The following is a 23,028-nucleotide window of genomic DNA, read 5'->3' as shown; positions in this document are numbered from 1 at the left end:
CTATTCTCCAAAGCACCTGAAGGCAGGACAAGAAGTAACAGATGGAAACTAACCCAGGAGAGAAGCAACATAGAAGAACTAAGGAGAAATTTCCTGACAATCAATGGAATGGTTTGCCTCCAGTGCTCCATCACTAGAGGTTTTTAAGAAGAGACTGGACAATCATTTGTCTGGAATAGTATAGGGTTCCTTGCTTAAGCAGAGGGTTGGACTAGAAGTCCTATTCTGTTATTTTGAGAGCCAAGGGAGACAGCCTGGCTGGATCCAGCCTTCCCTATCTTCACACAACCTTTGCAGACCAGGCTGGGTGAGGTCTCCTAGGTCTGTCAGCTGCTGATTGCTCATGCTCTGTGTTTGCTAGAGAAAGTCACCCATCCGCCCCCGCATCTTTGCATGCATCAGCCAAACAGCCAGTCTCTTGTGCATGGATACTTCTCATCCCGTTTGGGTGAGTAAAAGCAGAGCAATCAAAGCAGAGGCATCCAAAAGGTGGGGGGGGGGAACGAGACCGAAGGACCCCTCTCTTGACTAGCCTGGGCTCAGAACTTGGACAGAGCTGACCCCACCCTACGGTTGCAGACACGGGGGTGGCTGCTTCACCCCCTGGGTCAGGCAATTCTTGGAGACTGCACACCTCTTTAAACAGCTCGAACGGGAGATTGCAAGGATTTCGAATGACAACTTAAAGACCTTAAACGGCAGAGGAATCTAGATGCACACACACACACACACACACGCCAACAGCCTGCAACCATTCCTGCAAACACCAACATCCATTTGCCTGCACTTTTAGCTCTGCCACCCAAAGCATGTGCAGGGAGACTCATGCTGAGCAATTTGGAGAAAACTGTTCAACAGCCCAGAGTTCCTTGCACTGAACACAGCATGTACCCCACTGCTCCGGTGCATTGTTTTGAAGACAACCTCCTCCCCCGACAACCCAGCAATCTAACCCTTGGCTGGACTTTGCCAACAGCTCCCCATACTCACCCGCCTTGCCAGTGGGCTTGGAAGGTTCACGGCATCCCCAGGACGGCAGGGATCCGCTTGCTGACGGAGGAGACAAGGAAGCCTTTGTCATGCCGGGAAAGAGTTCAATAAATGCTCAGACAAGGCCATCCACCGCGGCGCAGCCTCCCTTCCCTGCCTGTTCACCAGCGGCACGGCAGCCAGCAACTTTGGGTTTCTGGGCACTGGCAAGGCACACGGGTGGAGCAGGCGAAGCTGTGGGGACCACAGGAGGGGAGTGGTCTGGGCCACTCGTGGGCGAGTAAGGCAGAGTCAGGTGCCACCCAGAAGCCCTGCTCTTCACAACAAGCGCCAGGCCCCTGCAAGCCGAGAGGCACAGTGGATATTTTGCAGTGTGCAAATCTCTCGTGGCAATGGCGAAGGGAGTCCCTAAATGGCACAGCTCCACTGGCTTCCTCAGCTCTCCTCTCTGGCCCTTCCAGCCGTGCCTAGAAAACTCCCCCTGGAATGGATCCTTGAGGTCATCCAGCCCAACCCTCCGCTTGGCGCAGGAATTCTCACTGAAATGCCTCTGCGGATGGTTCTGCTTGGATGAGGGGTGGTCTGCTACACTTAGCACCGAAGGCTGGTCATCCCCCTGCTAACAAGCCCATATTACTGATGGCTGGGGATGATGTACATTGTGGTCCAAGACATGTGGAGAGGGCAGATGGGGAAGCTGGGACAAAATGTGCCGGGGAGCTATAACCAGAGATTTTGGCATTCAGCCAAGATGTCCGTCCATCCAGATCGCATACTGAGGACTGCTAGCAGGATCTGACCCACTAAATCAGGGGTCTTCAAATGTGGCCCTTTTATGACTTGTGGACTTCAACTCCCAGAATTCCTCAGCCAGCATGCCTGGCTGAGGAATTCTGGGAGTTGAAGTCCACAGGTCAAAAAAGGGCCAAGTTTGAAGACCCCTGCACTAAATACAGGTAGTCCTCGGCTTATGACCACAGTTGAGCCCAAAGTTTCTGTTGCTAGGTGAAACATTTGTTAAGTGAGTCTTGCCCCACATGTTGAGTCTTCACCCAGATGTTGAGGGAATTGTTGCAGTTGTTAAATTAATCAGATTGTTGTTAAGTGAATCCAACTTCCCCACTGAGTTTGCTTGTCAGAAGGTCACAAAAAGGGATCCTGTGACCCCATGATCCCTGCAGCCAGTTGCCAAGCCTCCAAATTTTGATCACATGACCACAGGCATGCTACAATGGTCATAAGTGTGAAAACAGGTCATAAGTCATTTTTTTCAGGGCTGTTATAACTTTGAACGGTCACTAAACAAACTGTTGCAAGTCGAGGATTCACCTCTACTATTGTCCCTAGTTTCTCCTGCTGTGAGACGTTTCTTAGAAGGATGCAGACGTTACAGGCAGTCCTCAACTTACAGCCACAATTGGGACCTGGGTTTCTCTGGTTTAATCAAGACAGCTGTTCAGTGAATTGCGCCCAATTTCACAACCATTTTTGCCAAAGTTGTTAAACAAATCACTGCAGTGAAGTCCATCACACCATCTTTAAACGAATCCAGGCTCTGCCGTCAACTTTGTCTGTTGGAAGCCAGTTGTGGAAGTCACAAATGGCGATCATGTGACTGCGAGACACCACAACCCCCTACAAACCAAGTTGCCAAGTGCCCCCAATTTTGATCACCTCACTTTTGGAATGTGGCAACGGTTGCAAGTGTTACGATCGCAAGTCCATTTTTTTCATTGTCGTTGTTAACTTTGAACGCTCACTAAACATATATTTGTAACTCGAGGATTTCCTGTACACAGAGCCCAGCCAAGCGCAGAGGCTCACAATCAATAAAAACAGGTCAAAAGTGATAAAGTGGCACAGCACAACCGCACCACACCAAGTTAACTCCTGGGTGAAGCCTGCTCAGGCCTGGAGCCACTTGATGGATCTGCAACCCAACCCCAGTAAGCTTTTTGGAAACGGCCCAGAAAATGCATGGAAGCTGTTCTGTACTGGTCGAACTGGGCAGCTGGTCTTTCGGTTGTTAATCCCAAAAATGTCATTTATTACAACTTTCGGTTGCTTCACAATGCTCTAGTGCTCGGCTGGGTCGGTGGTTGGTTTCAGGTCACCAGCTTAGTTAATGGCTGCTTTTATCCATTATTTGAGCACAAAGTCGCATTTTATTTATTCCCCTGAGTTGTTTACAGTGGCTGACATTGGTGGAATCCTCTTGGCCCATGTTGGAAACTGCTCGAGAATGAAATGCCGGGGTTAAATCCAATGGAAGAGGGGTTAAGGACTCCAGACGTTTTTCTTTTGGACTGGCTGGGAGAAGTTACAGAATGAAAGAGTTGGGATTTTGGAGGTCATCTAGTCCAACCCCTTGCTCGAGCAGAAGTGTCTATACCATTCCGGACAAATGGCTGTCCAATCTCTTCCTGAAAATTTCCACTGATGGAGCACCTATAACTTGTTCCACTAATTAAATAGCTGAATATCAGAGTTGGAAGGGACTTTGAAGGTCTTCTAGTCCAACCCCCTGCTTAAATAGTAGACCCTATCCCATTCCTGACAAATGGCTGTCCAGTCTTTTCTTGAAAACCTCCAGTGATGGAGAACCCACAACTTCTGGAGGCAAGTTGTTCCACTGGTTAATTGGTCTCACTGTCAACAAGTTTCTCCTTAGTTCCAGGTTGCTTCTCTCCTTGATTAGTTTCCATCTGTTGCTTCTTGCCCTGCCTTCAAGTGGTTTGGAGAACAGGTGGACCCCCCTCTTCTTTGTGGCTGCTATCATGTTCTCCCCTAGTCCTTCTCTTCATTAAACTGGACACACCCAATTCCTGCAACTGTTAGTTAGCTCTCCTTCTCTGACCAACTCAGCTCCAAAGACAGAAGGGCCCTCATCCACACACTGGTCATGTTTACATCCACAGATCCAGGTTAAAAGTGGGTAAGGAGAAAAATTAGCAGCATTTAAGGCACCTGGTTTCCACACACCATTTTTGGAATGTGTTTGCCTGCAGAAGAGCAAGCTGTTTCAAGGGCCAGAGAACATAGAGTCCGAGGGCTGGAAGGGACCTTGGAGGTCTTCTAGTCCAACCCCCTCCTCCAGGCAGGAGACATTTTTCCATCACAGTCTAATGAGGTTGTCCGGTCTAGTTTTGAAAACCTCCAGGGAAGAGATTCCTGTCTTAGACAGGGGGTTAGACTAGAAGACTTCCAGGATTTTATGACCCTATCCTTAGACAAACAGGCCTTCTGAGGCCAGCCAGGGTCTCATCTTGCCATATTTAGCCTTTCCTCCTTTGGAGGCTCATAAAAAAAAGGTCCAGACCTCCCAGCAGACAAGAGCATTACGACAAAATCAATAGCAATCTCGGCAGTTAAGTTCAGCCTCAGATGGTGCACAGTGAGGTTTTCAAAAGTCAGTCCTACATCTAGTTCCCCAGAATTCTTTCTTTCTTTCTTTCTTTCTTTCTTTCTTTCTTTCTTTCTTTCTTTCTTTCTTTCTTTCTTTCTTTCTTTCTTTCTTTCTTTCTTCTTTCTTTTTCCTTCCTTCCTTCCTTCCTTCCTTCCTTCCTTCCTTCCTTCCTTCCTTCCTTCCTTCCTTTCTTTCTTTCTTTCTTTCTTTCTTTCTTTCTTTCTTTCTTTCTTTCTTTCTTTCTTCTTTCTTCTTTCTTCTTTCTTTTTCTTTCTTTGTCTTTTCTTTCTTTCTTTCTTTCTTTCTTTCTTTCTTTCTTTCTTTCTTTCTTTCTTTCTTTCTTTTTCTTTTCTTCCTTCCCTCCTTCCTTCTTTCTCTTTCTCACATCTGTCTTTTATCTCTCTCATATATATCTATCATCTGCCTGTCTCTTTATCATTGTAAGCCACCTAGAGTAGCCCCATGGTGAAATAGGTGGCAAATAAATTTAACAAATATATAAAATAAATATCTCTACCTCTCTCTCATGTCTCTCTCTCTCATTTACAGTATCTTCTGTCTGTCTATCATGTACAATATCTATCTTTGGTAAGGCCACACCTGGAATACTGCATCCAGTTTTCGTCACCATGATGTAAAAAGGTTGTCGAGACTCTAGAAAGGGTACAGAGAAGAGCAACAAAGATGATTGGGGGACTGGAGGCTAAAACATATAGGGAACGGTTGCTGGAATTGGGTATGTCTAGTTTAATGAAGAGAAGGGTGAGGGGTGACAGTCTTCCAATAACTCAGGGGTTGCCACAAAGAAGAGGGAGTCAAGCTATTCTCCAAAGCACCTGAAGGCAGGATTAGAAGCAATGGAGAGAAGCAACCTAGAACTAAGGAGAAACTTCCTGACAGTGAGAACAATTAACCAGTGGAACAACCTGCCTCCAGAAGTGGTGAATTCTGCAACACTGGAAGTTTTTAAGAAGAGACTGGACAGCCATTTGCCTGAAATGGTATAGGGTTTCCTGCCTGAGCAGGGGGTTGGACTAGATGACCTCCAAGGTATCTTCCAACTACTACTACTACTACTACTACTACTACTACTTATTATTATTATTATTATTATTATTATTATTATTATTATTATTATTATTATTATTATTATTATTATTATTATTATTATTTATTATTATTATTTACAATGACCATATTTATCTATCTGTTGAAATTTGTCATGCATTTAAATTTATTACATAATTATATATATTCATGCGTGCTTAGAGTCTGCCCCAAACAAGATGGGTAGTATATTAGATAGACAGATAGACGATAGATAGATAGATAGATAGATAGATAGATAGATAGATAGATAGACAGACAGATAGATGATAGATAAATGGATGGATAGATAGACAGACAGACAGACAGACAGACAGACAGATAGATAGATAGATAGATGATGGATGGATTGGGCACATCTGCTGTCTCTCAACCCAGCCCATTTCACAGGGTTATGGTAGGAAAAGGAGGAATAAGGAGCATTGGTATGTTCGTCTGAAAAAAGCAAGATAAAAATCTTTTTTAAAAAAAGGCAAAATTTTGGAACACACTGCATAAATGTTTACCTAACTCAAAAATTGAAGCTTGTCTCCAAGACCCCCATCTCTGTCCCACCTCTGGGGATGCCCAGAGAATCCTGTTCCTTCTCTTGTTTCCCTAAATTGCCATTGCATTTTTCTGCCTAGAAAAAGCCTAGACATTTTTTAGAAATGCATAACTTCGTACCGTTTATTAATAGCATAACATAATTCAGTCAAACTGGATGCCTGGAACTCACCCAAGAACAATCTCCTATAAGTTGTCGTTTCCTTTTCTTGTGTCTGTGTGTGTGTGTGTGTGTGTGTGTGTGTATGTGTGTGTGTGTGTGTGTGTGTGTGGCTAGTTATTTGCTCAGATCCTGATCTGACAATCCCTGTCTTAACACTTTGGTGTTTTCATTTCTTTTTCTCCCCAAACCAAACAATGCAAGGAAAGCGTACACCACTCCATCCAGTTATACCATGTAAATATTTACAAGCAGTCCAATAAAAATGAATTTCCAGTAAAAGCTCTGAATATGTCTGGATGCAGAACATGTAAGGAACAATAAGTGCACTCAGCCTTCCGTCTTTCCCAGGTCAGTAAAATGAGGGCCCAGATTGTTGGGGGGAAAAAATGAGGACCCAGATTGTTGGGGGAAGGATACTGACATTGTAAACTGCTTAGAGAGGGCTGTAAAGCACTATGAAGCAATAAAGGTAATCCTCGACTTACAACACTTCACTTCGTGACCGTTCAAAGTTACAACAGCACTGAAAAAAGCAACTTACGAGCATTTTTCACACGTAGGGCCATTGCAGCATCCACAGGGTGACATGATTTGTATTCCAGCGCTTGGCAACCGGTTCATATTTATGACGGTTGCAGGGTCCCGGGGTCACGTGATCCCCTTTTGCGACCTTCTGGCAAGCAAAGACCATGGGGGAAGCCAGATTGCCTTAATAACCGTGTTACTACTTTAACCACTACACTGATTCCCTTAACCCACAGGTCTGCAACCCGCAGCTCCGGAGCCGCATGCGGCTCTTTCAGCCATCTCCTGCGGCTCCCAGTCCTCTGCCATGTGCAGTCAAAAAAAAAAGTGGAACTAAAAAATTTCAACCAATCAATTCAAATATGCAGGGTAGGTGCACATCTCGCCTTGGCTCCACTGCGCATGTGCGCATGTACGCGCATGCGCACACATTTTTTGCAGCTCCCAGTTTCTCCTTTTGTGAGGGAACCGGTTCCGAGTGGCTCTTTCACTGTTTCAGGTTGCTGAACCCTGCCTTAACACCAATGTGGCAAGAAAAGTTGTAAAATGGGGCAAAACTCATTTAACAGATGCCTCGCTTAACAACATACATTTTGGGCTCAACTGTGGTCATAAATCGAGGTCTATCTCTATAGGTCCAAGTGCTATTGCTATTTCTATGGCCCTTACAAGAGAAGAGCAACAAGGATGATTGAGGGGCTGGAGGCTAAAACATACGAAGAGCAATTACAGGAAGTGCTTATGTCTACTTTAATGAAAAGAAGGACTAGGGGGGACATGATAGCAGTCTTCCAATATCTCAGGGGCTGCCACAAAGAAGAGGGGGGGGGTCAACCTATTCCCCAAAGCACCTGAAGGCAGGACAAGAAGGAACAGATGGAAACGCATCAAGGGGAGAGAAGCAACCTAGAACTAAGGAGGAAACTTCCTATCACTGAGAGCAAATGATCATTGGAACGACTTGCCTCCAGAAGTTGTGGATGCTCCAGCCCTGGAGGCTTTTAAAAAAAGAGGTTGGGGAATTTGTAATTTGAGGACTATCTATAGTCCTTCACCCTCCGATGGCTGTCCAGACAAAACAAACTCGGCCCCTAGTCATGTAATGACAATTCAGATGCTTGGCAAGTGACTTATATTTATGACGGCTGAGATCACGTGACCTCCTTTTGCGACCTTCTGACAAGCCAAGCCAATGGGGAAAGTCAGATTCACCGAACAACTTACTGAACAACAGCAGTGAACGGCTTAACAACTGTGGTTGAGAGAGGTTGTAAAATAGAGCAAAATTCTCTTAGCATCTGTCTCATTTAGCAATGGAAGTTTTGTGCTCAATTGTGGTTGTAAGTCAAGGACTACTGCTATCATGTCCCCCCCCCCCGCCCCGCAGTCCTTCCTTTTCTCTAGACTGGCCATACCCAAATCCTGCAGTCATTCTTCGTATGCTTTGATCTCCAGGCCTTTAATCATCTTGTTTGCTCTTCTCTGCACTTTTTCCAAAGTCTCAACATCTTTTTTGTAATGTGGTGGCCAAAACTGGATGCAGCTACTCTGTCAGGATGTAAAGAGTCCACCACAGGTCTCTTTAGAGATGCCCCCTTCATTGTGGCACATGGGAACAGGCTATCTCCCGCTTTGCTCTGTGTGTGTGTGTGTGTGTGTGTGTGTTTGTTTGTGTGTTAAATATCCCTTCCCCCTGAAAAATCTGCAAAGTGCATTTCTTTCGCCAGGATGTAATCATTCATCAATTTCCTTTTATGCTTTAACTGTTTATCCTCTATTTTTTTACATTTCATTAGCTTCCCGGAGTATTCACTAGGGTAAGAGCGGGGAAAAAAAGTAAAGCAAATAAGTAATAAATAAAGGTAACCTTGATGTCAGGCACAGATTGCCTTTGAGGATGACGGGCCTCAGGCTCGCCTCAGGAATGTTCCTTAACTCCCAGGAGCCCTGAAAAAGTCGCCTGCTCTTTTCCTCCCTCTAGGAAGGAAGACTCACCTCAGCTGGTGGAAGGAAAAAATAAACAGGCTTGCAAGAGGTGGTGACTGTTTCCCAATCCGTCAGAGGCAACCTGACCGAATCACAAGGTTTTCCAAGACTATTCTTCTCAAGTATGAAGAACGTATTTGACATACGAAGAACAAGAGTTGCAGGAATTAGGTATGTCTAGGTCAGAGGTAGGCAACCTTGGCTCTTTTATGACTTGTGGACTTCAACTCCCAGAATTCCTGAGCCAGCTTTGGAGTTGAAGTCCATGAGTCATAGAAGAGCCAAGGTTCCCTACCCCTGGTCTAGTCTAACGAAGAGAAGGACTAGTGGGGACATGATAGCCGTCTTCCAATATCTGAGAGTCTCCTACAAAGATGAGGGGGGTCAACCTATTCTCCAAACCACCAAAAAGTAAGATGAGAAACAATGAATGGAAACTCACCAAGGAGAATAGCATGTGTCTGAAAGGAGAAATTTCCTAACAGTGAGAGCAATTTAATCAATTGAATAGTTTGCCTTCAGAAGTTGTGGGTGCTCCATCAATGGAGGCTTTCAAAAAGAGATTGGACAACCATGTGTCTGAAATGCTAAAAGATGTCCTGCTTGAACAGGGAGGTTTGACTAGAAGACCTCCAAGGTCCCTTCCAGCTCTATTATTCTATGTTCTATATATAAAAAGGTAAAGGTTCCCCCGCACATGCATGCTAGTCGTTTCCAACTCTAGGGGCCGGTGCTCATCTCCGTTTCAAAGCCAAAGAGCCAGCGCTTGTCCGAGGACGTCTCCGTGGTCATGTGGCCGGCATGACTAGATGCCAAAGGCGCACGGAACGCTGTGACCTTCCCACCGTAGTGGTCCCTATTTTTCTACTTGCATTTTTACGTGCTTTCGAACTGCTAGGTTGGCAGAAGCTGGGACGAGTAACAGGCGCTCACTCTGCTACGCGGCACTCGGGATTCGACCCGCCAAACTGCTGACCATCTGATCGACAAGCTCGTCCCTGTTCTCTCTCTCTCTATATATATATATATATTTCCTTTCAATGCTAACCTTTGAAGATCCCTGCAAGTGTCTTAGAATTAAGTCCAAGCTGAGGGCCACCAAGAAGGTCAAGGAGAGTCCTAGATCTGGAGTTTGGTCAAGGTGCTTCAGTGGCCACTGTCCAAAAGGGGAACATTTTTCCCCTCCTGAAAAGCAACTCCACTGGACAAATTCTCTTCTCCCTTGTTCAGCATTCATGCACACATTCTGGCTTGGAACTGGCAAGGATTATGGGGTTTATAAAGTCTTCAGTGCTCTCCGAATTTGGTTGTTTTCTGGCAGATGTTTCATTAACCAACTAGGACACATCATCAGTGAGACTGAGTGTGAGGTTTGCTCCTTAGTATCCTTGATTAGGCTACTGTTTTCTACTTAATTGTGTTGTTTTTTCTGGTATTAATCCCTGCTTATCTGGGTATTGCCTGCTGGAAAAAATGTGTTTCCTTCTTGGTTTTTTTTTTGTTTCTTTGTTGTCTCTTTTGAATAGTGTGTAAATGTGGTTTATTTTTATGTGTCTATTGATGATCGATTGATCTGAATGCCAAGCTTCTGGGAAATCTACAGCATTTGGGAGAAGGCGTTGTAGAAAATGTGCAATGCTATGAGCTGTATATAAACAGGGAGCAAATCCCACGTTCCCTTGCACTGATGTTACCCAGTTGGGTAATGAAACATCTGCAACAAAGCAGCCAAGCTCGGAGTGGACCACACAACCCTCCCTTCTAGTACTGATGATGTTATCTTTAGTCACAAAACTTTTGCAAAGAAAACCACCCAAAGCTCAAAGGGTACCAAGGACCCCCCCCCAACAGTCCAACCCTGAGCCACAAAAATTCTCTTCTATTGATTATGGAGTTTACTTCCAAGGTAGATCACACCTCAGGGTGGGATGCACCAGATTACGCCTCCCGCAATCCGCTGGGTCTGTGAGAGTTGCAACTGAAATAACAGGAGGACAGCAGACTGGAAAAGGACGAACAGAAAGGAGCCTTCAAATCCCACCGCACCTCACATGTTTTCATATATTCCCAAGAGACAAAAGGGTCTTTGATGAGCTGCTTTGTGGCATGGTTCGGATTCCAAACAGCTCAAAGTGAAAAAGTTCAACTACCAAAAACCCAAGTCATCACAAGATGCCAATTGACTCTTCTCTGCTTTTGGCAAATCACGAGATTGGACTGATGGTCACAACCAGGCGGGTTTTGTGAGGTCCACAGGCAATTAAAATATAATTGCATCATGACGTCACACATCACTGGGGGCGGGGGTGTTGGTTTAAGAAAATACTGCACAGCCAGTTGTCTGAAATGGTATAGGGTCCCCTGCCTAAGCAGGGGGTTGGACTAGAATACCTCCAAGGTCCCTTCCAGCTTTATTCTGATTGATTGATTGATTGATTGATTGATTGACTGATTGACATCATCCCCAAATGACATGAATTCCGCAATCTATGTGATGTCACGGGTCATCCTCGAACTACAACCACCAAGGACCCCCAAATTTCTGCTGCTAGGCAGGATGGTTGTTAAGTGAGGTTTGCTCCATGTTATGACTTTTCTCGCCGCAGTCTTTAAGTGAATCACTGCAGTTCTTAAATGAGTAACATGGTTGTTAAGTGAATCTGGCTTCCCCATCGACTTTGCAGATCAGAAGGTCGCCAAAAGGGATCACGTGACCCCGGGACGCTGCAGCCGTCATAAATACGAACCGGTTGCCAAGCATCTGAATTTTGATCATACAACCCTGGGGATGCTGCGACAGTCGTGTGAAAAATGGGTCATGTCGCTTTTCCCAGTGCCACTGTAACTTTGAACGGTCACTAAACAAACTGTTGTAAGTCAAGGACTACCTGTACTTGCCTTGTTGGGGTACTCCATGAGCGCCTACAAAAAAGGCCTACAGTGTTCTGTACCAGCCTGCTACCGGCCCTGCAGAAAAGGCAACCCCTTTACAAATGGCAAGAGGCTGGAATTACGCCTGCCAAATTTATTACTACAAAAACAAACAAGACACGAACCAAGAAACAGGAGTTTTGAAACACTATCCGAGCGGTTGCCTTCAGCAAACCAGCCCTCCCCACACATTCCCCTTATATAGAGTTCAGGGCGTGGCTTCTCTCTGCCTCCTTCCGAGAAGCCCCATTGCCTTCCTCTGTTTACTCCTCATTGACTGCCTCCTGCGTCGGGCGTCCTTGAACAGGGCCAGCTGTGGGTCATCTTCATCCACACTGTCAGGCTCACACAGCTGGGTCTCCGTGGTGACCAAATGGGAGGGGCCTGGCTGAGGGCTATCATCAGCAAGATCTTCAACCCCCTCAGCAAGGTCTTCAACACCCCCCTCCTCCTCTGAGTCATCCGACCCAACTGCCGAACCCACAGGCTGACCCTGAATCACAACATACAGCCCCTCTACTGTCCCTTCTCTTCTGACCCATTTTCTGAGGTTCCATTTCTCAAACACCCCCATCGAAAAACAGCACACGCCTTTGTCAAAGTAAGCCTTCAAGTCGGTTTATCAAATCCTAAACATTTCCAATATTTATAGACTTTCTGCTTTGCTTGGTAATTTCTCATCCGATATTTGAGCAGCCTGTTAATCATATTTTCCCTGGCGGGTCTTCACAAATCAGGAGACAAGACCACATTTATCATCCATAAAATAATCCCTTTCTCTCTCACCCCTTCCAGAGCTTCGGAATGAAAAAAAATGTTTCTTAAAATACTTAGTTGCAGGTAAATAAATGCCCAAGCAGGAGAAATGTTCGCTGCCAGCCAAAATAGCAGTCAGTCCTGCCAATCTTTAGGGCAAAACACCCACGTGTCAACATCTGTATCGCTGGATGGCCTTTCTCTAAGGATCTTCCCACGCTGCGATTTCGGTTCACTGACTCCCAAGAGTCCTCTTAGCCACACACCCACAACTACCGCTGCCAAACCGAGCGTGCCAGCTCAGCCCAAGGTGAAGGAAGGTCCTACAATGTAGGAAACAGCCAGCAATTGGCATGCAAGAGAGACCATCCTCTTCCACACCAAAGCCAATGCAGCCCTAGGCGGCATCAACAGAGGGATAGAATCAAGATCATGTGAAATCTTAATACCGCTTTATAATGCCTTGCTTGGTGAGATCACATTTGGAATGCCGCATCCAGTTTTGGTCACCACAATGTAAAAAAAAACAACACATTGAGACTCTGAAAAGAGTGCAGAGAAGAGCAACAAAGATGATCAGGGTTCTGGAGGCTAAAACATATGAAGAACGACTGCTGGGATTGGGTATGTCTAGTTTAAAGAAGAGAAGGATCAGGGGTGACATGATAGCAGTCTTCCCATATCTGAGGAGTTGCTGCAAAGTAGAGGTGGGTCAGCTTACTCTCCCAAGCACCTGAAGGCAGGACAAGAAGCAAAGGATGGAAACTAATCAAGGAGAGAAGCAACCTGGAATTAAGGAGAAATTTCCTGACAGTGAGAACAATTTTTATTTTTATTTATTTTATTTTAATCCCATTTATATCCCGCCCTTCTCCGAAGACTCAGGGCGGCTTACAATTTAAGCACAAACCAATGTGCTTAGCAATTAACCAGTGGAACAACCTGCCTCCAGAAGTTTTGGTTGCTCCAACACTGGAGGCTTTTAAGAAGAGATTGGACAGCCATTACAGGTAGTCCTTGACTTACAACAATTCATTTAGTGACCGTTCAGTTACAATGCCACTGAGTAATGTGACTTATGACTGTTTTTCACAGTTACGAACCTCTGCAGCATCCCTATGAACATTTGATCGAAATTCAGTTGCTTGGCAACTCATTCATATTTATGACCGTTGCTGTGTCCCAAGGTTATGCGATCCCCTTTTGCGACCTTCTGACAGCAAATCAGTGGAGAAGCCAGATTCACTTCACAACCAGGTTACTAACTTATTAACTGCAGTGATTCACCTAACAACTCTGGCAAGAAAGGTCATAAAGTTGGGCAAAACTCACTTAACAAATGTCTCACTTAACAACCGAAATTTGGGGCTCCGCTGTGGTTGTAAGTCGAGGACTACCTGTAATCTGAAATGGCATCAATCAGTCAGAATAGAGCTGAAAGGGACCCCAGAGGTCTTCTAGTCCAACCCTCTGCTCAAGCAGGAGACCCTATATGGTACTATTTCAGACACGGTGGGTCTCCTGCTTGAGCAGGGGGGATTCTGGGATTCATTCCATTTCTGTTACTGATAGAAGTGGCTTTATAGAAGTAAATAAGAGCCTTGGTGGAGCAGTGGGCTAATGCCTCCTTAAGTAACACCAGCTGCCTGCAATTAGTGCAGGTTCGAGTCCCACCAGGCTCAAGGTTGACTCAGCCTTCCATCCTTCTGAGGTAGGTAAAATGAGGACCCAGATTGTTGGGGGCAATTAAGCTGACTTTGTAATAATGCCGCTTGGGGTGTGTGTGAAAGCCCTAATAAGCAGGCATATACATAGAATGAAGGCTACTGCTAAGCTTGTAAGCCGCCCTGAGTCTTCGGAGAAGGGCGGGATATAAATGGAATTAAAATAAAATAAAAATAAAAAAATAAATGAAAGCCCTTCAAAATTTAAAATTCTAAGAGGAGTTAGCTGTAAAGAGGAATTAATTGTAAGAGGAAGTAGCTGCAAGAGGAAAGCTAGCTTGAAGGTAAAATTAACCAAACTGAATAACTACTTTCGATAGTGGCAAAGAGAGTTCTAAGGATCCGTAAAATGACTTAAGAACTCCAAGTTAACAGAGCATGCACAATAGACTATTGAATATTATCTGACACACCTGGCATACGTTGTCTGCTCATTTAAATGCACATGCAATGTACAATTTACTATGTTTGGGGAGGGTAGCAGGAAATATGTAGGAGGTGATCGGAGAGAGGGTAACCTCAGAGTACCTCAGCCAACGGGGAATGAGGAGGGATAGCCACCCGGAATGTATAAAGATGTTGATTTGAGATGGAAGAACTTTGCAGAAAGCCAAGCCTTTATTGCAATAAATGAAACAAGGAGGCCTTCAATGTGTCCTGGTTGGTTATGGGCCAGGTGAGTTTGCTCTGGTTGTGAAGGAAAGTGGGAAGGAGTCTATAACAGGCTTTAATGCCACGGAGGGCCACCCTGAATTTTGGGGCTGCAAAACATCCCCGGGAGAGGCAGCTGGCATTTCTCTGGCTTCACTTGCCCAGCTGGGAGCTTGCAAATTTGAGCAGAATGCTTTAGGTTAGGCAAAAGTTAAATCCATGGGAGTTTGGGGGGAGGGGGCTCGTATTTCTGCCCCCCCCCCGCCCCTGCCCTGACAGTGTCACTGGCCTGCTCACAACTCAGCAAAAGGCGCTGACATCACCGCTTTCTCCAACTCTGCTTCTGCATCTCATTAATGGCAAAAGCCACCGCTTTGCTGCTTCATTAATTCAAAATGCAGGTGATCAATTCTGTTTTTTGTGTTTGTTTGTTTTTTTAAATTCCGGAGCGATGATTTAAAATTTAAATATTCCTCAAGTGGCTTTTTTGTCTCTTAAAAGCCCTGGTGCAGGGGCTGCAATGCCGGAGAAGCAAAATTCTCTCCGTGCTGGAAGGAGGTTAAAGAGGAATCAATATCCTCTTGAGCAGATGAAAATGCTTCCTGTGTGCCTCGGGGATGCCCGCCTGCCAGCATTAAGCCATGCACTCCCAAGGCAGAAATGTGGGAAAGCCTCCACATTCCAGGAATTTGGACAGCGCCCCTCGGGTCAAAGCTGGAGACACACACACACACACACACACACCTCTTGGCCACATCTGAGCCTGGCCATGCACTGCTAACCAGCTCTGCTATTCAATCAGTATAGAGCTGGGAGGAACCTTGGAGGTCTTCTAGTCCAACCCCCTGCTCAAGCAGGAGACCCCACAACAAATGGCTGTCCAGTCTCTTCTTAAAAGCCTCCAGTTATGAAGCACCAACTACTTCTCAAGGCAACCAGTTTTCCACTGGTAACTCTTCTCACTGTCAGGAAATTCCTCCTTAGTTCTAAGGTTGCTTCTCTCCTTGATTAGTTTCCATCTGTTGCTTCTTGTCCTGCGTTCAGGTGTTTTGGAGAATTGGTTGACCACCACCACGCCCTCTTCTTTGTGACAGCCCCTCAGATAATGGGAGATTGCTATGGTGTCACCCCCTAGTCTTTCTTTTTGTTAAACTAGCCAGACCCAAATCCCGCAATTGTTCTTCACGTTTTAGTCTCCAGGCCTTTAATAGCCTCCAGGCACTCCACAGCCTCCTGGCTAATTTTCGTTCCATGTTCTTGCCTCCTTTTCAAAGGCAAACACACACACACACACACACACACACACACACACACACACACCCTCAGGAATCCAAGATGGACAGAGGGGCCGCTCAGAGCTGGCAAGCAAGACTTCTGCACCGCCACCCACCCGTAGAGCATCTCCAGTAGGATGCCTGGAGCATAAAGGATGCCCAAATGCAAACCTGGTGCCTGGAGAAGTTCCACACCACCCCCCCCCCCCAGAAGACCATTACCCCCCCACACACCCCACACCCCAAAGCAGGCAGACACACTATCGACTCACAGTATCCTTGTCTTCTATAGATCGTGTCTAGGTTTACTGGCCCACATCCAGTCCATTATTGCAGCAACGCCAGGAATCCTGCCAAACTTGGCATTGATCCACAGCCAAGCCCCTCCCCCAGTCCCAGCTCCAAATATGGCAATGTGATTAGCGCCACTCCTCCATCCCATAATAGGAAAGCAGAGCCCTCCTTGGATTTTAAGAGGAAGGAGCCCCCTGGGGATGGCCACGCTCCCCCAGGCAGGATGGCTGGGAAAGCCCCTGTTCCTCTTTCCGCTCTGCGTTCAAGATGGACAGTGATTAGTATTTATATATTATTTATATGTAAGGGTGTAGGTTTACACCTACGTTGTATACAGCATGTTTAAATGTGTGTTATGTATGTGAACACTTTTGAGAGCAAGCAACAAAAATATCATTTTTTTTAATGTGTGCCAATGTGCCCACAGTAAAAAATGAAAATAAAGGTTATCTATTCTATTCTAATCCACGGAGTAGCCATAAAGAGCAGGCATTTTCTCATTTGCAGAAAAAGGGGAAGGAGGTCAACTTCTCAAAGGCAATCAGAGGAGAGTCCTAATTTGCCTCCAGAAGCTGTGAATGCTCCAACACTGGAGGTTTTTAAGAAGAGATTGGACAGCCATTTGTCTGAAATGGTATAGGACCCCGTGGTGGCGAACCTATGGCACGGGTGCCACAAGTGGCACGCAGAGCCCTCTCTGTGGGCACACATGCAGTCACCCCAGTCCTAGGCCTTCAGCTGGGCCTCTGCCGCCAAGTACCCCCCCCCCAAAAAAAAAGTTCAATTAATCAACTTCTTGTGGGGAAAAAAAAGTTCTCGCAAAGTTGGAATTGATTGATTGAACTTTTAGTCCACCCAGTCTGCAGCAACCACTGCAGCCACACCTACCCAATTGACCACACCCACCCAATTGGCCACACCCACCCAGAGGGCCATGCCCACCCGGCACCCGATGAGACATAAGTGGGTTTTGGGTTGCAGTTTGGGCACTCGGTCTCTAAAAGGTTTGCCATCACTGGTATAGGATCTCCTGCTTGAGCAGGGGGTTGGACTAGAAGACCTCCAAGGTCCCTTCCAACTCTGTCATTCTTCCTTCCCAGCAGCTGTGATATGAATCAAGGACCCAGAGCAGCTCTGGAGGAATCCCATCCTCTCTCCACCATTTCAAGCATCCATCAGGCATCTCAGCTGCAAAGCCCTCCGTGCCCCCATCAGCTCTAACGTTGGCAGCCATCAAAAGCAATCGAGAAACAACCTTCTCCCAGGTGCAAATTGTCTGAATTGAGCCCCACTTTTCAGGTATTGGGGGGGAAGGCTTCTCTCCTGGCCTTCTCCTGCTCCAGGCCCCAGATCAATACCCCGGATTGGTGAGCCAAATCTGATTACGATACAGAGTAGATGCCAACTGCATTTTTTGCAAATGTCTATGAAGGTTCTCAGTCCTCCAGGTCATTGTCGTTGTCCCAAAGGTGCTTTTTCCCCCAAGAGGCAACTAGACTTATTTTTTTTCCTTGACGACATTTCCCTTCTCATCCAAGAAGCTTCTTCAGTTCAAACCCCATTCAGTTCTGAAGAAGCTTCTTGGATGAGAAGTGAAATGTCTTGGAGAAAAGAAAGTCCAGTTGCCTTTTGGAAAAAAAAACAAACACCTTTGGGACTTTTTGCAAGGAATTGCAAGATGCCAGGCACAATTCCAGAAGAGGAAGGAAGGGGGTGGGCGGGAAAGCAACCTTGCCATTCCAAGCAGCAGAGAAACGTGCCCTTTTCTCAATGCCAGGATCAGCCTTCGGTCCGTGCATCCTATTTTAGAAACAGCCCAGTCAGCCAATTTCTTCCTTTCGGTTTCTCGGCACCCGCTTCCCCGATTTCTAAGAAACCCCATTAGCAAAATCAAACTTTCTTCTCTCAGGAAAAAAAAAAGCCAAGAAGCTAAACGGCTGAGACTTTTGGAGCACCACCGGCCCTACAAAGAAGGCAGCCTCAGGCAACCAGCCATAGGAGGCCCCAGCCCATCAGCCCAGCCCTGGGAGGCACTTCCTGGAAGTTGGGAAGAAAAGGATTGCCCCATGCCACCGGTTCAAAAATGGAGCCAGCCAAAGCATCTGGATTGCCCCTTCCAAAATATTCCTGACTGGAAGGCAACACATCTCAAAAGGCCCTTGACTTATAACCACAATGGAGTCAGGGTTGACTCTAGGCAACGGCCTGGAGTATTAAGTGTTCCTCGGCTTGAGACCACAACGGAGCCCAAACTTTCCATTGCTAAGCAAGACAGATATGAAGTGAGCTTTGCTCCATTTAAGACCTTCCTTATCGCAGTTGTTAAGTGAACCCCTGCAGCTGCTAAATTAGGAACTGCTAAGCTTGTAAGCCGCCCTGAGTCTTCGGAGAAGGGCGGGATATAAATGGAATTAAAATAAATAAAAATAAAACATGGCTGTTGGGTGAATCTGGCCCTCCCCATTGACTTTGTCAGAAGGTTGCAAAAGGGGATCGCATGACCGTCATAAATATGAACCAGTCGCCAAGCGTCTGAATTTTGATCATGGGACCAGGGGGATGCTGCAACGGTGGTTAAGTGTGAAAAATTATCACAAGTCACTTTTCTCGGTGCCGTTGTAACCAAATGGTCACCAAATGAATGGCTGTAAGTTGAGGATTACCTGTCCGATGGCTGTAAGTTGAGGATTACCTGTCCCACTTCCGGCACCCGGAGAGCCTCAAATTTGCTGTCAGCTGTTTTGCATTTTGCTTCCAAGGGATCCACTCTCAGCTCTTGGCAAGGACCCAAATGATTTTTGCTGCACAATCTCAAGAGGAGCCCGCTAGCACCTTTCCGACTGACACCTGAGTGAGAATGTGAGTACCTTCCTTTTCATAAAAGGTGCGACTCAGAGATGAGGTTTTGCCAGTCTCCTTCTGTTGCTTTGCTACTACAGCCGAGAAACACGGCTCTCCCTCCTGCAACATTTACAACGGAGAGCTGGAGGGAGATTCCAGGAAATGGGATCTTCCTAAGCTCAAAGCTCTCTGCTCCCCCAGCCCTCAAGGGATCCAGTGGGACCGAGCTGACCCCATCGAGGCAGGCGAGGCCATGGAGAGAAATCCCCAGCTTTCTCTACCGTGGGCACCGGCTGTGTGGTAGCAAATGAAAGGCAAGCAACATCCTTCAGCTGGGAGACAGCCACCAAGAACCAGCAAAGTTTCCGACAAAATTTCTGCTTTGCAATTTAAGCTCTTAATCCGATCCAGAGAAGGCCTCGGGGGAGGAGGACCCCTACCCACATAATTCTCACAAATATCGCTTCTTTGGAAAAGAAGACCAAGCCAATAGGGAGAGCCCGAAGAATTTCTGTTTTTCAAGGCAAGACATTTCATTTTCTTCTGGTTTTTCTCTCTTACAACTTTACCTTCCAGTGCAAGACATTTGTCTTACAATGGCCTTTTTGCCTACTTCTTCTTGCAACCCACGCCTCTAATAACGTCACAGGAAAGATATATTTCAGTTTGGAGGAGATGGATAGATTATATTCAGAATAAATATGGGACTAAAAAGTTCCATTTAGCTTATGAGTAGATTCTAGAGGGATATTGTTTATTTATTTGTTTATTTATTTTTGGGACTTATATGCCGCCCTATCTCCCAAAGGACTCAGGGCGGCATACAACAATAAAAGACAACAATACAAAAATTAAAAAATGAATTAAATAACAGCCCCAAAATAAATTAACTACAGTTAAAAATTAAAACATATTAAAAACCCATCATCAATCCAGGTCAGCCTGATGGAAGAGAAAAGTTTTGAGGTCGCGGCGAAAGGACCGGAGGTATTGTTATTGGTACTTTGTATGTAACATATGTAGTTATGTTAAAGGGGAGTTAAAGCACATTATGAATTTGGTTAATTGTATATTATGCATAACTTGTATTTAGAATATGATTATTATAACCATAATCCTGTATTTAGCTCTGGGAAGTGGGGGGGGGAAGTGGGCGGGTTTGGGGTGGGGGGGATTTGGGGATATATTGTAAAATCTTGTTTTTGTAAAACTCTTTAATAAAAAAAAAATCCCCCCACCGAATGGACTAAAAGAAAAAACAGAAAAACCCCCAGTAACAACGGTGCAACCAACCAAAGGGCCAGCAACAGACAGTTGAGAAGAGTCAAGAAGAACCAGCACTGCAAGTGAGATATTTCTAAAAAAAATTTCAAGATGCTCCAAGCAGCTGCTTCTTTCTTGTTTGCTAATTGTCCAGGAAAAAAAAACAACAACAACACGCTTCTCTAGTTTATGAAATGCTCCTTTGTAGTGAGACTCTGGCCTCCCCACCACCACCACACCCCTGGAGAACTTGGAAAGGAATAAAAACCAAGCACCAAATTTTGCATTTGACTTGCAGCTGCCCAGCCTGTTTTGCTGCTTAAAAGATGGGATTAAGAAAAGATGGGAGGGGGGCGGGGTTTGACTCTTTCCCCATATTCCAGGGACCCCTTGCACCCCCAACCCTAGAATAGACAGAAGGGAGACTCTGTGCCATTTCCTTCTCCCCCAGTAAGAGAACTAAGTCGAGCTCTTAAACATGTCTCTAAGGAGGAGCAGGTTAAACCTATCAAAAACTCAGCTTGATTTGACTTAAAACACAATATTATCCCCAGCAACTTTTCACCAGTGCCCGTTTGCCTGGAAGGGAAAGAAAATTCGGGGGGGGGGGAAAGAAAAAGGGGGCTACTCTGTCTTCTCAAACTGGCCCTTACTCTAGATAGCTCTGAAGAAAGAGCTTCTTCTGAGTAGCGACTCTCCCCATCAGCCCCCAACTTTATTAGAAGTCTTTTCTACCATGAATTGGGGCGCGGGGTGGGGGTGGGGGGGGCGTTACAGTAAAGGCATCAGCCTTCCTTCCTCAGGCAACAGTGGATCTCTTTTTTTGGGGGGGAGGGAGGGAGGGAAGGAAGCGTTTACGAACAGAGACGCCTCGTTTCTTTCTGCAATGAGTATTTTCCTTGCGAAGCGGGGCTCTCGAAAGCCGGTGGCGGCCCTCCGCTTGCCATCCGCCGGCTCACCCCTGACCGTAAACCGGGCTGATCCGTGGCAGCTGGAAGGAGACCCGAAGGAGAGGGATGGGGAGGGGGCACCGCTGGGAGATCGTCCTCCTGTGCTGCCCCCCTACACACACACACACACACACACACACACACCATCAGCCCGCTGCATGCAGGAAACCTCCGCGACCGACGGAACAGCGATCCAAGCGTGGACTCAACGGCCCGGCGGCGGGCAGCAATCTCTGCCGCCTTTTTTTTTTTTGGAGGGGTGGTCGCGATTTAGCCCATCCATCTCTCTCGCCTTCTCCTCCCAGCTTTTAGGAGCATTACCGGGGGAGGGGGCGCAAAAGGCGCCGGAATGGCCGAAGTCGCCTTTCTCCAGCCAGGACCGGAGGGCGGGGGAATGAACCTGCTGCCGCCGCCGCCCCGCGTTTCTCAGTCTCTCCCTCTTCCAAGGCTGACCCCCATGGCCCCCGGCGACCCCCAGAGACCTCTCCCCTTCCCAAGGCGGCAAGGAGAGTCGGCCAGCCGCGGAGTCTTTCCGTCCCGGCACAATCAAACGACCGGACGGAGGATGGGGGTGAGAAGGGGGGCAAAGACCCCCCGCAGCTACCTGACCTGAGCCGGGACCCCTCCCCATTTTGCCGCCGGGCCTCGCCCTCCCCCCTTCTCCCCCCCCCCGCAAGAGCAAAGTTGCCTTTCGGAGCTCGGCGGCAGAAGCAGGCGACGAAAACCGGGGCAGGGACCGCGAGGACGGACGGCCCTTCCCCGGGACCCCCCCCCCACCCTATTTGACCGCCACGCCTTGCCTTCCCTCCTCCCCGGGCAAAGTTGCCGTTCTGGGCTGGGCGGGCGGGCGAAGCAGCCCGGGCAGGGGCGGCGAGAGGACGGACGCCCCTTCCCTTGCCCTCCGGCCCGACCGGCGCCAGCCGCTCCGACACTCACCGCGTTCGCTCCGCGTCCACGGCGCGCCCGGCTCGCCAGCGCTCCGGCTGGCCCGCTCGCCCTGGGGGATGCCCGCCTCGCCCGCCCGCTCGCTGCCTCTCCTTCCCGGCGGCGGCGCTGGAGGCGGCGGCAGCGGCAGCAGCGGCGGTGGCGGCGGCGCCTCTCCCGCACCAGCTGCGAAGAGAGCGGCGGAGCGAGGCAGAGGCGCTTTTAAGCTCGTCCCCCCCCCCGTCCCACCCCCATGTGACCAGCCGAGCGGGCGGAGGCAGAGAAGGAGGGAGTGGGGCGGGCGGCGGCGGCAGCAGCCGGCCCTTCCCCCGAGCGGGACTCGGACGCCCCCGGGAAGGAGCCCGCGCCCCCCACCCGACCGCCGAGGCTGCAGCCCCTGCCCGGGACCCGGAGGCAGAGCGCCAGGGCTCCCACACGGCCCCCGCTGCACCCTGCGGGATGCCCGAGGAGCCGCGCCTCCGGCAGGTGCGCCCGGCTGGAAGGTCTAGGAGAGGTGGTTTTTTTTGTTGTTTTTTTTTTTCTGTTTTTTTTCTTTCTTTTTTTTTTTTATTGAAAAGTTTTAAAAATACAGTTTTCCTTTAAAAAACCCCCTTCCCCCTCCCTACCTCCCCTCCCTACCTCCCCCCTTCCCCCCCTCCCCCCCTCCCTCCTCCCCCCCCACCTCCCCCTAACCCCC

General features: G+C 47.5%; 1 protein-coding gene across 3 annotated transcripts in view; it reads right to left on the bottom strand.

Annotated features, from left to right (window-relative positions):
- Positions 1–22,504, bottom strand: part of CNTFR (ciliary neurotrophic factor receptor) — a gene marked incomplete at its 3' end in the record, with an annotated part of 353,983 nt that extends 331,479 nt beyond the window's left edge. For all 3 annotated transcript variants that reach the window (XM_081319297.1, XM_081319298.1, XM_081319299.1), the window contains exon 1: positions 22,344–22,504. The remainder of the gene's footprint in view (positions 1–22,343) is intronic.
- Positions 22,505–23,028: the final 524 nt, after the last annotated feature.

Source organism: Vipera berus (genome assembly GCF_964194415.1).
Source record: "Vipera berus genome assembly, chromosome: 2".
Lineage (NCBI taxonomy): Eukaryota > Metazoa > Chordata > Lepidosauria > Squamata > Viperidae > Vipera > Vipera berus.
Note: the sequence above shows the minus strand (reverse complement) of the source record. Positions and strands in the feature narration are given on the sequence as shown.